This window comes from Entelurus aequoreus, linkage group LG16, assembly GCF_033978785.1.
Source record: "Entelurus aequoreus isolate RoL-2023_Sb linkage group LG16, RoL_Eaeq_v1.1, whole genome shotgun sequence".
Taxonomy (NCBI): domain Eukaryota; kingdom Metazoa; phylum Chordata; class Actinopteri; order Syngnathiformes; family Syngnathidae; genus Entelurus; species Entelurus aequoreus.
The window spans coordinates 24,271,464-24,287,587 of NC_084746.1; the positions used below are offsets into that span (position 1 = coordinate 24,271,464).

At 40.4% G+C, this 16,124-nt stretch overlaps 1 pseudogene; it reads left to right on the forward strand.

Moving 5' to 3' along the window:
* Positions 1-16,124, forward strand: part of LOC133630733 (polypeptide N-acetylgalactosaminyltransferase 18-like) — a 184,771-nt pseudogene that overhangs the window by 131,037 nt on the left and 37,610 nt on the right.

The following is a 16,124-nucleotide window of genomic DNA, read 5'->3' on the forward strand; positions in this document are numbered from 1 at the left end:
CTATCCTTCCAGTCAGGGGTTTATTTCTTTTGTTTCTATCTGCATTTAAGCACGATGCTATCACGTTAGCTCCGTAGCTAAAGAGCTTCACCGATGTATTGTCGTGGAGATAAAAGTCACTGTGAATGTCCATTTCGCGTTCTCGACTCTCATTTTCAAGAGGATATAGTATCCGAGGTGGTTTAAAATACAAATCCGTGATCCACAATAGAAAAAGGAGAGAGTGTGGAATCCAATGAGCCCTTTTACCTAAGTTACGGTCAGAATGAAAAAAGATACGTCCAGCACTGCACGCTAGTCCTTCACTGTGACGTTCCTCATCCACGAATCTTTCATCCTCGCTCAACTTAATGGGGTAATCGTCGCTTTCTCGGTCCAAATCTCTCTCGCTGCATTGAAAACAATGGGAAATGGTGAGCAGCCCTTCCTCCGGTGACGTCATGCTCCTTTATCGTTGTTGTTCTATACTAAATCCTTTCAGCAAAAATATGGCAATATCACGAAATGATCAAGTATGACATAGAATGGATCTGCTATCTCCTTTTGAATAAAAAAAAATTCATTTCAGTAGGCCTTTAAACTAACAATACAATTGAAAAAATATATATTATGTAGTAAACATTACATGTTACACAAGATTATTGTTTTCTGGGAGGTGAGTCTTTTCACATTAAAAAATACAGATTTTGTGATTTTCATTCTTCTTTATTGTTAATGTTTAATGTCAACTAATTGTTGCTCTGGCCATGTTGTACTGAACAGTGTTGGTGTTCATCATTCATGTTATGTAATATAACATTTAACATATGTTATGTATGAAAACATAATCTATAACCTACAAACATGTATCATATAACATGTTACTGTTCCGTTTTCCCTTTGGTTGAACTCCAAGTTGTAGGACAGTTTGCACATTGAATTGAATATTAGATTTAGGCTGAGGTGGGAAAAAGAATGTGTAATGTGTCTATTCATATCTTTCTTTAGAACTTGGAAATAAATATCGGGGACATTCTGGAAAGAAAGGCTTTGCGATCCAGACTCAAGTGTCATCCGTTCAGCTGGTTTCTTGCCAACATTTACCCCGAGCTACGCACCTACAGCGACATCGTTGCTTATGGAGCGGTGAGATTTATTTCATGGAAATTGTTTGATTGTTAGATTTCAAGTCAACATGGAGTGAAAGAAAATTATATGTCTAGCATGTATTATTATTACTATTAGTAGTAGTAGTAGTAGTATTAGCAATAGTAGTCGTAGAAATAGTATTCTTATTATTGTATTACTATTATTGTCATTGTATTATTATAAATTATTATTATTACTAATTATCTTATCAAGATAATTTTTGCTATTATAAACTACTATTATTGTATTACTATAATATTATTTTTATTTCAGTACCTACTCTGTTATGATCCGTTGCCCGAATCATGTTTTGTTCTGTTAGTTTGACTACCTCAGTTCTGTTTTCAGCACCCCTGGGTTTGTGTTTTGGTTACCATGGGTGCTGATTAGTTTCACCTGCCTCTGATTAGTGTTCGGGACGCTCACTTGCTTCTGGACACTAATCAGAGAGCTACTTATGCCTGTTTATCGCCACACACTGTCTGGCTTTCTTGTTTGCTTTAAGCAACAGTTACGTTTGATGATACCTTGCTTCTTTGCTCGTGTTTTCTATGCCAAGCTTTTCTGTTAGCTTTGCCATTGCTTCCCAGTCAATCGGCACACGTTTCTGTTTACCTATTATCCTGTATGATTTATGAGGAATAAATAATTTCCTTACTTGCACCTTGCCTCCAGAGTTCCTGCTGCATCTTGGGAGAACGATCCGCGCGGTAAAATACGACCCAAGCGTAACATGCTCACTATCATACATTATTATCATATTACTGTTATTATAAATCATCATTATTTCTGTAAATTATTATGTTGATATCATAAATTGGCATCATTATTATAAATTATCATCTGTTTATTATCATTGTTATTATTATTATTATTAATATTATTATTATTATTATAGCATGAAACCCTGTACAATTCATGGTCACACAGCAGATGTCCTTAATTAATGCTTTCATCACTAAACACAATATTCTTTTTTAAAAAGAGACCAACAAAATAGAGAAATTGAGAAGAAAATACTTGTTTTTTCCCTTCGCTGACACTGGCATGATCTCAACAAGCTCAGCATCCAAACAGGATGTGTGGGCAGCGTTGTTGTATAAATTTGATTGCCATCTGTGTGGGATTGTGTACACTGTGTGAAGTAGTACTTTAACTGAGCAGTCTATTGTACCATTAGTCATATTCCAGCTATCATTTTCTAGCATGAAAATCCACATAATTTTTTTTGTCCTTGCAGTTAAAGAACAGTCTCAGGGATGACTTGTGTTTGGACCAGGGACCGAGCAGCGACAATATTCCCATCATGCACGTCTGCCATGGTTCGACAGCACAGGTGAGAGAACAGACAATATTACTAACAACAAACATGATCTTAAATCGCCACAAAAGCTACAAAAACACTATTTAGAGATATAAAGTGTGTTATAAATAATATTCATTATTATTGTTATCATTATTTAGTAAAACAATGGACGCTAATATAGAAAGTTAACACCTTGCCAACTTGGTTATGAGTTGCAGTCACGTGAGACATCTTTCAGAGTGGGAGTTCATAAACCCTGTGAGTGAAACTGTAGACCCAGATATTTTTTGACAGGTAGTTTTGAGGCAGTGAATGTATTTAGTTTCCCTAATTTTGTGGAATAATCCAAGTTGATTTAAAAGAAAGATTAATGCGTTATAACTTAATATTAAATAAACCTGTTATCCAGCGATATTTATCATTACGTAGCTCAGAATAAGGCCAACTAATCCCTTGGGAAATAATAAAGATTTCACATTCATATAACATGCTGTCTGTTCAATAAAATGAAGGTTACTGTCTTCTCGCTGCCCATGAATAATTCTACAAGGATTAAGGAATGTGGGAATACAGCAGTGGCGGGCCGTGCATTTCCCACCTAGGCCTTCAGTGATGTCCGACTTCAATGATTACCTCTCAAAATACCATCATTTATGTCACCACATGACCATTGCTAGAGAAATACTATACAGGAACACATTTATGCCCTACTGGTCACTGAATCTCATCAACAGTGTACAAAACGGGCTATTTTCTGGTGCATTTAAAAATCTATTCAAACGCATCAGCAATTAAAACATATCTTATGTGGTACTGTCAAAATTTTAATTGAAAAAAACATATTAAATGTGAAAAAATAAAATATTTGCACTCACAATTTGTAGCACCTATTCGATGCCGTATAAGCCAGTGGTACCCCTCGTCGTCAGCTTATTCGAGTGGAAATGGCGAGCATTTCCCCATTTCATCGCCACAACAGCTGAGCTAGTTTCCGGAGTTGGCCGACATCGTCTCACAAGATGTAGTTTCTCTTTAAAGGCCTACTGAAATGAGATTTTCTTATTTAAACGGGGATAGCAGATCCATTCTATGTGTCATATTTGATCATTCGCGATATTGCCATATTTTTGCTGAAAGGATTTAGTAGAGAACATCGACGATAAAGTTCGCAACTTTTGGTCGCTGATAAAAAAAAACCCTTGCCTGTACCAGAAGTAGCGTGACGTCACAGGTTGTGGAGCTCTTCACATCTGCACATTTTTTTCAATCATGGACGCCAGCAGCGAGAGCGATTCGGACCGAGAAAGCAACGATTACCCCATTAATTTGAGCGAGGATGAAAGATTTGTGGATGAGGAAAGTGAAAGTGAAGGATTAGAGGGCAGTGGAAGCGATTCAGATAGGGAAGATGCTGTGAGAGGCGGGTGGGACCTGATATTCAGCTGGGAATGACTAAAACAGTAAATAAACACAAGACATACACTACCGTTCAAAAGTTTGGGGTCACATTGAAATGTCCTTATTTTTGAAGGAAAAGCACTGTACTTTTCAATGAAGATAACTTTAAACTAGTCTTAACTTTAAAGAAATACACTCTATACATTGCTAATGTGGTAAATAACTATTATAGCTGCAAATGTCTGGTTTTTGGTGCAATATCTACATAGGTGTATAGAGGCCCATTTCCAGAAACTATCACTCCAGTGTTCTAATGGTACAATGTGTTTGCTCATGGGCTCAGAAGGCTAATTGATGATTAGAAAACCCTTGTGCAATCATGCTCACACATCTGAAAACAGTTTAGCTCGTTACAGAAGATACAAAACTGACCTTCCTTTGAGCAGATTGAGTTTCTGGAGCATCACATTTGTGGGGTCAATTAAACGCTCAAAATGGCCAGAAAAAGAGAACGTTCATCTGAAACTCGACAGTCTATTCTTGTTCTTAGAAATAAAGGCTATTCCACAAAATTGTTTGGGTGACCCCAAACTTTTGAACGGTAGTGTATATATACTCTATTAGCCACAACACAACCAGGCTTATATTTAATATGCCACAAATTAATCAGCATAACAAACACCTCCCCCCTCGCGTCCTAATAACCCCCCAATACAACTCAAACACCCGCACAACACACTCAATCCCACAGCCCAAAGTACCGTTCACTTCCTCAAAGTTCATACAGCACATATATTTTCCAAAGTTGCGTACGTGACATGCACATAGCGGCACGCACGGACGGGCAAGCGATCAAATGTTTGGAAGCCAAAGCTGCGTACTCACGGTAGCGCGTCTGCTATCCAACTCAAAGTCCTCCTGGTTGTGTTGCTGCAGCCAGCCGCTAATACACCGATCCCACCTACAGCTTTCTTCTTTGCTGTCTTCAGTGTCCATTAAACAAATTGCAAAAGATTCACCAACACAGATGTCCAGAATACTGTGGAATTTTGCGATGAAAACAGACGCTGTTTGTATTGGGACACAATGGTGTCCCAATACTTCCGCACAATCCGTGACGTCACGCGCAAACGTCATCATACCGAGACGTTTTCAGCCGGATATTTCCCGGGAAATTTAAAATTGCACTTTATAAGTTAACCCGGCCGTATTGGCATGTGTTACAATGTTAAGATTTCATCATTGATATATAAACTATCAGACTGCGTGGTCGGTAGTAGTGGGTTTCGGTAGGCCTTTAAATATCCTTCTTCAAATATATATCTGCCACCTAATGAACGTTTTGTTCTCCTTCTCTGCTATCCCGGTCTGGCTACGGCGCAACACTTCCTGCTTTCTGCTAAATTGAAACTTGTGAATGGATACTCACTTTGGAATGACAAGTGAGTATCCAATCACAGTCTCGTTAACATCAGACTACCTAGATAGGCTAAAATCAACAACTTGTGATCTGATTGGCTATCACAACTGTCTATCAACTCTATGTGTTCTTGAATTAATCCGCTAAAGGTTCCCGATGAGTATCCAATCACAGGACGCGTAAATGTCACGTTCAACGTGAGGCCATCTAGAAGGCCTTACTGACAACAACTCGTGATCTGATTGGCTATCGCAATTATCTATCAACTGTATGTCCCCGTTCTCTTACAGTGCACGGATGCCCGCATTGTTGATTCTGAAGGTCTCGGGCAGATTTTGTACAGTATGGCAACATAAGCTAGTTGAATTCTGATTGGATACAAACTCTAACCTAAAAACAACAGCACTGGAACGAGCTAATATGACATGAAGATAATATGAATATGTATATATATATAGATATTTAGGGAAAATAAATAAAAACATATTTTCATCTTTAATTATGATCAAGATTTCTGGTTATGTTAGGCCAGCAGAGAAGGCCTTGCTGGCCCTGACGGCGCACCACTGGAATACAGTATATCCACAATCTTTAGATGTAATCGATCTGCTTCTTGTGGGTTTCAAATAAGAGTTGAAAATCAGGAAAGGCAACACCCCGATTGTCCAGCACGTTTTTCTAGCACGGGTCAAAAGTATGTGCTGTCTGTCAGTTTCACATGCGGCTGTGAAAAAAGAGGGGCTCACGCTGCACAAAGACAGACGATAGATTGAGAGTCTTCCGTCTGACGTAAGTCTTTCAACATATTTGGACTGGTCGAAATGAAAAATACAAGATGTATTCATTCAGCAATTTCCTTGTATAATTGTATAGCTGCTTGATGACTCTTAGGGCTGATTAAAATACAATTCAATTGATGTGTTTTGGTGTCTGCTGGCATTTTGTTTAATGGCTTTCTTTTTTTTTTTCTGGAAATATAGTACTATAATATCTCCTACCTAAAAAGATGTCTCTCATTATACATTTTCTTGCATTTTAGTCATTCCAGACGCACAAATGCGCTGGTAATGTGATTCACAGCCCCGCACACTGAATTAAAGGCCTACTGAAATGTATTTTTTTTATTTAAACGGGGATAGCAGATCCATTCTATGTGTCATACTTCATCATTTTGCGATATTGCCATATTTTTGCTGAAAGGATTTAGTAGAGAACATCGACGATAAAGTTCGCAACTTTTGGTCGCTGATAAAAAAAAGCCTTGCCTGTACCGGAAGTAGCGTGACGTCACAGGCTGAAGGGCTCCTCACATTTCCCCATTGTTTACACCAGCAGCGAGAGCGATTCGGACCGAGAAAGCGACGATTACCCCATTAATTTGAGCCAGGATGAAAGATTTGTGGATGAGGAAAGTGAGAGTGAAGGATTAGAGTGCAGTGCAGGACGCATCTTTTTTCGCTCTGACCGTAACTTAGGTACAAGCTGGCTCATTGGATTCCACACTTTGTCCTTTTTCTATTGTGGATCACGGATTTGTATTTTAAACCACCTCGGATACTATATCCTCTTGAAAATGAGAGTCGAGAACGCGAAATGGACATTCACAGTGACTTTTATCTCCACGACAATACATCGGTGAAGCACTTTAGCTACGGAGCTAACGTGATAGCATCATGCTTAAATGCAGATAGAAACAAAAGAAAAAAAACCCTGACTGGAAGGATAGACAGAAAATCAACAATACTATTAAACCATGGACCTGTAAATACACGGTTAATGCTTTCCAGCTTGGCAAAGCTTAACAATGCTATTGCTAACGACGCCATTGAAGTTAACTTAGCAACGGGACCTCACAGAGCTATGATAAAAACATTAGCGCTCCACCTACGCCAGCCAGCCCTCATCTGCTCATCAACACCCGTGCTCAGCTGCGTTCCAGCGATCGACGGAAGGACGAAGGACTTCACCTGATCATCCGTGCAGTCGGCGGCTAGCGTCGGCTAGCGCGTCTGCTATCCAAGTCAAGTCCTCCTGGTTGTGTTGCTACAGCCAGCTGCTAATACACCGATCCCACCTACAACTTTCTTCTTTGCAGTCTTCATTGTTCATTAAACAAAATGCAAAAGATTCACCAACACAGATGTCCAGAATACTGTGGAATTTTGAGATGAAAACAGAGCTTTTTTGTATTGGATTCAGTAGTAGTGGGTTTCAGTAGGCCTTTAAGTGTCTGTGTGCATACGTTTCTGTTGTCTAGATTCCCTCCATCCATCCATTTTCTAAAGCTTGCCCCTCTTGGGGTCGGAGGGGCTGCTGTATTTGGGTGGAAGGCGGGGTACACCCTGGACAAGTCGCCACCTCATCACCGGGCTAACACAGATAGGCAACATTCACCCTCACATTCACACACTAGGGACAATTTAGTGTTGCAGATTCAACCGGTGCATATCTTTGGAGGTGGGAGGATTGCGATTTCGAAAAGGTGTTACAGATTATAGATGTGTGCTGCTGGTTCAAGACATTGCACACAGGTAGGAGCATGATAACATGAATGTGCAGTAAATTAGTTTTTCTATAGTAAAAGCCCCGTATGGTACACCCAAAATCTTCATTTGAATAAGGCGATCTGTACCACCTTATAATTGCACATGCAGTGTTAGTAAATTGCACGCAACACGCCCACTCATAGTACACACAATTTTATTTTTTGCACATGCTGCTTAGCGCTTGGTGTTTGGATTTTAGTAAATAAGGCCCTTAGTCTGATGTAATTGTGGCTTGCTCACCCTTGAAGGCTAATAGGTTGATATATCATTACAGCACAACAAACACACACTGGGCAAGACAAAGTGCAACTTCCTGCAAGCAAGCTGAAGTGTTCTGCCCATTTAATGGGGAACTCAACTTATTACATTACATTTTACATTTATAATAACTTAAGGCCTGCCATACGCTTATGCTACAGACTTTTGGGGAAAATACACACTGAATAAAAATAGAAATGCAACACTTTTGTTTTTGCTCCCATTTTTCATTGGTTGAACTAGAAGATCTAAAACAGGGTTCCCCAAACTATTTGACTCCGGGGCCGCATTGGGGTAAAACAATTTGGCTGGGGGCCGCGCTATATATATATATATATATATATATATATATATATATATATATATATATATATATATATATATATATATATATATATATATGTGTAAATGTGTGTGTGTGTATATATGTATATGTAAATGTATATATATGTGTGTGTATATATGTATACAGTATATATATATATATATATATATATATATATATATATATATATATATATATATATATATATATATATATATATATATATATATATATATATATACGCACACACATATAGACCCATATACATATATACACATATATACACATTTACATATATACAGTATATATATACATACAGTATATACATATATACATATATACACATATACAGTACATATATATATACATGGACATAAACATAGACATACTGTATATATATATATATATATATATATATATATATATATATATATATATATATATATATATATATATATATATATGTGTGTATTCACACATACAGTATCCCTCGCGCACTAATTGACTTGATGGTAAGATGCATTTTTAGACAATATGATTTGCCTGAGTAGCTAGGAGACGGTACAAAATGGACTAGTAAGGACAAATTTAAAAAATAATAATAATAAAAAAATTTAAAAACATTTTTTTGTTTGTTTTGTTTTTTTAACTTGGGACTTCCCGCGGGCCGGATTTTGGACGCTGGGGGGCCGTATCCGGCCCGCTGGCCGTAGTTTGGGGACCCCTGATCTAAAACTTCCATCCATCCATCCATCCATTTGCTACCACTTGTCCCTTTTGGGGTCGCGGGGGGTGCTGGAGCATATCTCTGCTGCATTCGGGCGGTAGGCGGGGTACACCCTGGACAAGTCGCCACCTCATCGCAGGGCCAGCACAGATAGACAGACAACATTCACACTCACATTCACACACTAGGGCCCATTTAGTGTTGCCAATCAACCTATCCCCAGGTGCATGTCTTTGGAGGTGAGAGGAAGTCGAAGTACCCGGAGAGAACCCACACAGTCACGGGGAGAACATGCAAACTCCACACAGAAAGACCCCGAGCCCGGGGATAGAACCCAGGACCTTCATATTGTGAAGCACATGCACTAACCCCTGTGACACCGTGCTGCCTGGATCTAAAACTTTTACAATATAAACAAAATACCTATTCCTCTCAACTATTGTTCACAAATCTGTCTATATCTGTGTGCGTGAGCATTTCTTTTTTGCCAAGATAATCTTTCCCACCTCACAGATGTGGCATATCAAGATTAAACAGCATGATTATTGCACAGGTGGGCCTTAGGCTGCCCACATTAAATGGCCTGTCTGAAATGTGCAGTTTTATCACACCCCATAATGCCACAGATGTTGCAAGTTTTGAGGGAGCGTGCAGTTGGCATGCTGACTGCAGGAATGTCCACCAGAGCTGTTGGCCGTGAATTGAATGTTCACTCCTCTACTGTAAGCCGTCTCCAAAGGCGTTTTAGACAATTTGGCATTACATCAAACCGGCCTCACAATCCCGGCAGAACACGTGTAACCACACCAGCCCAGGACCTCCACATCCAGAGGGTCCACCTCCATTATGGTCTGAGACCAGCCACCCGGACAGCTGCTTCAGCAATTGGTTTGCATAACCAAAGAATTTCTGCACAAACTGTGAGAAACAGACTCAGGGAAAATCATCTGCACGCTCGTCGTTCTCATCGAGGTCTCGTCCTGACTGCAGTTTGGCGTCGTAACCGACTTGTGTCGGCACATGCTCACATTCGATGGCGTCTGGCACGTTGGAGAGGTGTTCTCTTCACGGATGGAGCCCGGTTTTCACTGTTCAGGACAGATGCCAAACACCGTGTGTGGCGTTGTGTGACAGAGCAGTTTGCTGATGTCAACGTTGTGAATTGAGTGGCCCATGGTGGGGGTGAGGTTTTAGTATGGGCAGGCGAATGTTATGGACAATGAACGCAAGTGCATTTTATTGATGGCATTTTGAATGCGCAGAGATGACGAGATCCTGATGCCCATTGTTGTGCCATTCACCCTGAGACCATCACCTCATGTTGCAAGGACCTGGAAGCTGAAAACATCCCAGTTCTTGCCTTGCCAGCATACTCACCGGACATGTCACCCATTGAGTATATTTTGGATGCTGTGGATTGCCGTATATGACAGCATGTTCCATCCATCCATCCATCCATTTTCTACCGATTGTCCCTTTCGGGGTGTTCCTGCTCATATCCAGCAACTTTGCACAGCCATTGAAGAGGAGTGGACCAACATTCCACAGTCCAAAAGCAACAACCTGATCAACTCTCTGCTTGTTCAGTATATTCTGTCATGTTTCATTTTGATGTGTCTGTGGGTGTTGTAATTTTCGATTTACGGGTGGGGGGGGAGTGATATTTTGCTATGCGGGTTTAATGGACGCTTCCGACTCTACCCACTAAGCCAATCCCCCTTCGTTACTTTTGTCATGTCCCACACTTTCCTCAAAGATGGCAGAAGATCACCAATCACTTGCACGAATTTCAGACAAAATTAGCATATATTTCCTCCTCGATGCTGAAAATCTTTGACAGCGATAACTTAAAAGGGGTCTAAATTACTTTAGCCAAGGCTACATTCATGAAATGTTGTGTTTTGGAAGACGGAAAAATCTGCCACCACATAGACTACACATTTAGATTTACCAAGAAAAATAGAAGATTACTTATGCTAACATTGTTATGAGCAATAATCCCCCTAATAGATGACCGCATGTGTCGTTGATGATTAATACTTTGACTAGAGGAAAGTAAAAAGTTCTACTGATTTTCATTGTCTGTCTAAATACTCACGTCATATTGTTTGTGGGATGGATATAGGTTGTAACGGAAGAGGAACTGGGAATTATCCATGATCTGATTGGTTGACTGGTCCAAAGCATGTATTTAAAGTTTACTGAAAGAAGCCTGATATTGTGGCTTAGGGCGTAAATCTAGCCAGGACCCTTGACTAAGATCCAAATACCTCGCATTAAAGGCCTACTGAAATTAATTTTTTTTATTTAAACGGGGATAGCAGATCCATTCTATGTGTCATACTTGATCATTTTGCGATATTGCCATATTTTTGCTGAAAGGATTTAGTAGAGAACATCGACGATAAAGTTCGCAACTTTTGGTCGCTGATAAAAAAAGCCTTGCCTGTACCGGAAGTAGTGTGACGTCGCAGGTTGAAGGGCTCCTCACATTTCCCCATTGTTTACACCAGCAGCGAGAGCGATTCGGACCGAGAAAGCGACGATTACCCCATTAATTTGAGCGAGGATGAAAGATTTGTGAATGAGGTACGTGATAGTGAAGGACTAGAGTGCAGTGCAGGACGTATCTTTTTTCGCTCTGACCGTAACTTAGGTAAAAGGGCTCATTGGATTCCACACTTTCTCCTTTTTCTATTGTGGATCACGGATTTGTATTTTAAACCACCTCGGATACTATATCCTCTTGAAAATGAGAGTCGAGAACGCGAAATGGACATTCACAGTGACTTTTATCTCCACGACAATACATCGGTGAAGCACTTTAGCTACGGAGCTAACGTGATAGCATCGTGCTTAAATGCAGATAGAAACAAAAGAAATAAGCCCCTGACTGGAAGGATAGACAGAAAATCAACAATACTACAATCAGGAGACACCGAACCAAACACTGGACCTGTAACTACACGGTTAATGCTGTGCCGCCTGTCGAAGCCTAGCAATGCTGTTGCTAACGACGCCATTGAAGCTAACTTAGCTACGGGACCTCGTCAGAGCTATGATAAAAACATTAGCGCTCCGCCTACGCCAGCCCTCATCTGCTCATCAACACCGGTGCTCACCTGCGTTCCAGCGATCGACGGCGCGACGAAGGACTTCACTCGATCATCGATGCGGTCGGCGGCTAGCGTCGGATAGCGCGTCTGCTATCCCAGTCAAAGTCCTCCTGGTTGTGTTGCTGCAGCCAGCCGCTAATACACCGATCCCACCTACAGCTTTCTTCTTTGCAGTCTCCATTGTTCATTAAACAAATTGCAAAAGATTCACCAACACAGATGTCCAGAATACTGTGGAATTTTGCGATGAAAACAGAGCTGTTTGTATTGTGATACAATGTGTCCGAATACTTCCGTTTCAACCATTGACGTCACGCGCAAACGTCATCATACATAGACGTTTTCAACCGGAAGTTCCCCGGGAAATTTAAAATTGCACTTTATAAGTTAACCCGGCCATATTGGCATGTGTTGCAATGTTAAGATTTCATCATTGATATATAAACTATCAGACTGTGTGGTCGGTAGTAGTGGGTTTCAGTAGGCCTTTAAACAACGTGTGCAAACTATAAAAGTATGCGTACTATTAGTGGCTGTGTTGCATGTGATCCACTAAGTTCCTAGATAACTGGTGCAGACCGCCTTATTCAAATTAGGTTTTTGCATGTACTCCTGGCTGTGGCCATGGAAACACTCCACATTCATGTTGTTGTGCTCTCCAACCATGTGTGAGATGTTGTTGAACGGGCACTCATCTATAATCTGTGACACCTTTTCTGCAAAATAGAAGAACAGAAAATATATGGTGCTGGTGCGCTCTGCAGGGGAGGCATGCAGCACATTCATGCGTCTGGAATGATCCAAAAGGAAGAAAATACATATTGAAAGACATTTTAATGAGAGGAGATATATTATAGAAATGTATTTCTTAAATGTGAAAAAATACGGCTTTTTTAAAAAAAATCCAGCAGACACCAAAAAGCATCAATTTACTTAATAAAGACGCAAAATAGCGCTCACAGAACATTTTCCACCTTCATAGATCACACTGGGCATGCTGAATAAATATATTTACATCTTGCCCCACCAATATTCTTGGTGTTGTAATAATCAGCATATATTTTGCATACAGTATTCATGAAGAAAGACACAATATACTGTAGATTGTGCTCCTTGTTTTGCTCACTGAAGAGACAGAATCTTCTGTGCACAAGTTTAGTAGATCAGCTTTGCGTGTGCTATCAGGTTTGCACATGTTTTAGTGCACGCTGGGGTAGTCCCGATACCAATAATTTGGTAACGGTACCAACATTTTTACAGAGATTTTTTAACAGAAAATCTTACAATAAACATATGTTTCCTGTTGCACTCAAAGAACAATTTTAGATGGTTAAAATATAAATTAAAGGGCATTAAACACATTGTGTTTTTCATATTGCACTCAAAGAACAATTTATTCTGCCATAATCTGCCATAAGGATTTGATTAGAATATAATAAAAAAAGGTTTAATAACATTGTATTAAATGCTTCATGATTTATGGTTGCCAATACTGGTGTGTGCTTTAAGAAAAATACAATTATTAGTAAGTACTAAAAACAAAACTATGGCTAAATGTACCCTGATAAGCCATGTAGCAGGTAAAACACACATTTGTTAAGAATAAAACACAAATTGTAGGAATTTGTTACAAAATGCAGTCATTTTACTTGCACCAGTTGACATTAGATAGGCGGTCTTAACTCCGCTAATATGTGGCATCAAGCCAAGCAGCTGTGTGCGCGTCTACGTATCTACATGTGCACAACAGGGAAGCTGGTTAACTTATAAGCGTACAGTAGGTGTGTTTGTGAGAATGTCAAAGTGTTGTCTGAGTGACGTCAGTGAGTGAGTGAGTGGGCGAGTACAGAGAGAGAGGAGCGTGCGCACTGCGCAGTAAAGTGATGAATGGGTCCGGTTGTATCCTGCGAAACTAACAATAAAGCAACCAGATTGTCACAAATCGGCGGCCTCGAATTCTGACCGGAAATCGGTTCTTGGCAGACCAATTGACGGGTAAAGTGAACAGAAGGAAACGTCTTCCCTGCGCTCCTCTACTACGGTCTACACCTGAGCCGAACAGCTGGACAGGTGGAACAACTACATTATTACCTGTCACTCTTTGTAACTCCTTGTGCAGATCTGAATGCTTATTATTTAAATGTTTACCTAAGTTTGAAGCAAAGGTGGTAGTGTTAATCGCCACGTTTGGCGAGGCATGTTTTAAAGCAACACTTGAAACGCGGCGCCTCCTTGTTTAAAGCGTCACCTTTATCGTTGGTTTTGAAGCCCAAATACCTCCATATTGCGCTTCACTCACCCTCCAGTAGAATTACATTTTTTTGCCATTCTTCCCCACCACGATGTTATTGCTTGTCGTCACCGCCGCACAGCGGCACTTACATGAAAGAACGGTACCGGTACTTTTCAAAGTACCAATTTCAATCAATTAGTATTGCGGTACTTTATTAGTACCGGTATACCGAACAACCCTAGTGCATGCAAACCTTTAGTAGATCAGGCCCTAAGACTTGTATTTTTGGACAATTTGAGAGTCATTGAATGTGTCCTGACTGACAAAAGGTTACGTATGCACTTAAAGGCCTACTGAAACCCACTACTACCAACCACGCAGTCTGATAGTTTATACATCAATGATGAAATCTTAACATTGCAACACATGCCAATACGGCCGGGTTAGATTAGTAAAGTGTCATTTTAAATTTCCCGCGAAATATTCAGCAGAAAACGTCTCGGTGTGATGACGTTTGCGTGTGACGTCACAGATTGTAGCAGACATATTGGGACACCATTGTGGCCAGCTATTAAGTCGTCTGTTTTCATCGCAAAATTCCACAGTATTCTGGACATCTGTGTTGGTGAATCTTTTGCAATTTGTTTAATGAACAATGAAGACAGCAAAGAAGAAAGCTGTAGGTGGGAAGCGGTGTATTAGCAGCCGGCTGCAGCAACACAACCAGGAGGACTTTGAGTTGGATAGCAGACGCGCTACCGTGAGTACGCAGCTTTGGCTTCCAAACATTTGATCGCTTGCCCGTACGTGCGTGCCGCTATGTACATGTCACGTACGTAACTTTGGGGAAATATATGTGCTGTATGAACTTTACGGAGGTGAACGGTACTTTGGGCTGTGGGATTGAGTGTGTTGTGCGGGTGTTTGAGTTATATAGATGGGTTATATAGATGGGAGGGGGGAGGTGTTTGTTATGCGGATTCATTTGTGGCATATTAAATATAAGCCTGGTTGTGTTGTGGCTAATAGAGTATATATATATGTATTGTGTTTATTTACTGTTTTAGTCATTCCCAGCTGAATATCAGGTCCCACCCGCCTCTCACAGCATCTTCCCTATCTGAATCGCTTCCACTGCCCTCTAATCCTTCACTCTCACTTTCCTCATCCACAAATCTTTCATCCTCGCTCAAATTAATGGGGTAATCGTCGCTTTCTCGGTCCGAATCGCTCTCGCTGCTGGTGGCCATGATTGTAAACAATGTGCTGATGTGAGGCGCTCCACAACCTGTGACGTCACGCTACTTCCGGTACAGGCAAGGCTTTTTTATCAGCGACCAAAAATTGCGAACTTTATCGTCGATGTTCTCTACTAAATTCTTTCAGCAAAAATATGGCAATTTCGCGAAATGATCAAGTATGACACATAGAATGGACCTGCTATCCCCGTTTGAATAAGAAAATTTCATTTCAGTAGGCCTTTAAAGTAAGACAGATGTCGATGTTTTGTTGTGTTTTGGTTTTTTTAATAAAGGGGACCTATGATGATCTTTTTCCCTTGCGTAGTCGGAGCGCCTAGTGATGTAGTAGTCATCGCCGTCCCCACAGCCAAGAGTGTGCCTCACTGTGGTGCGGGGTTGAACTCAAGATAACGCAAGAACAACAGC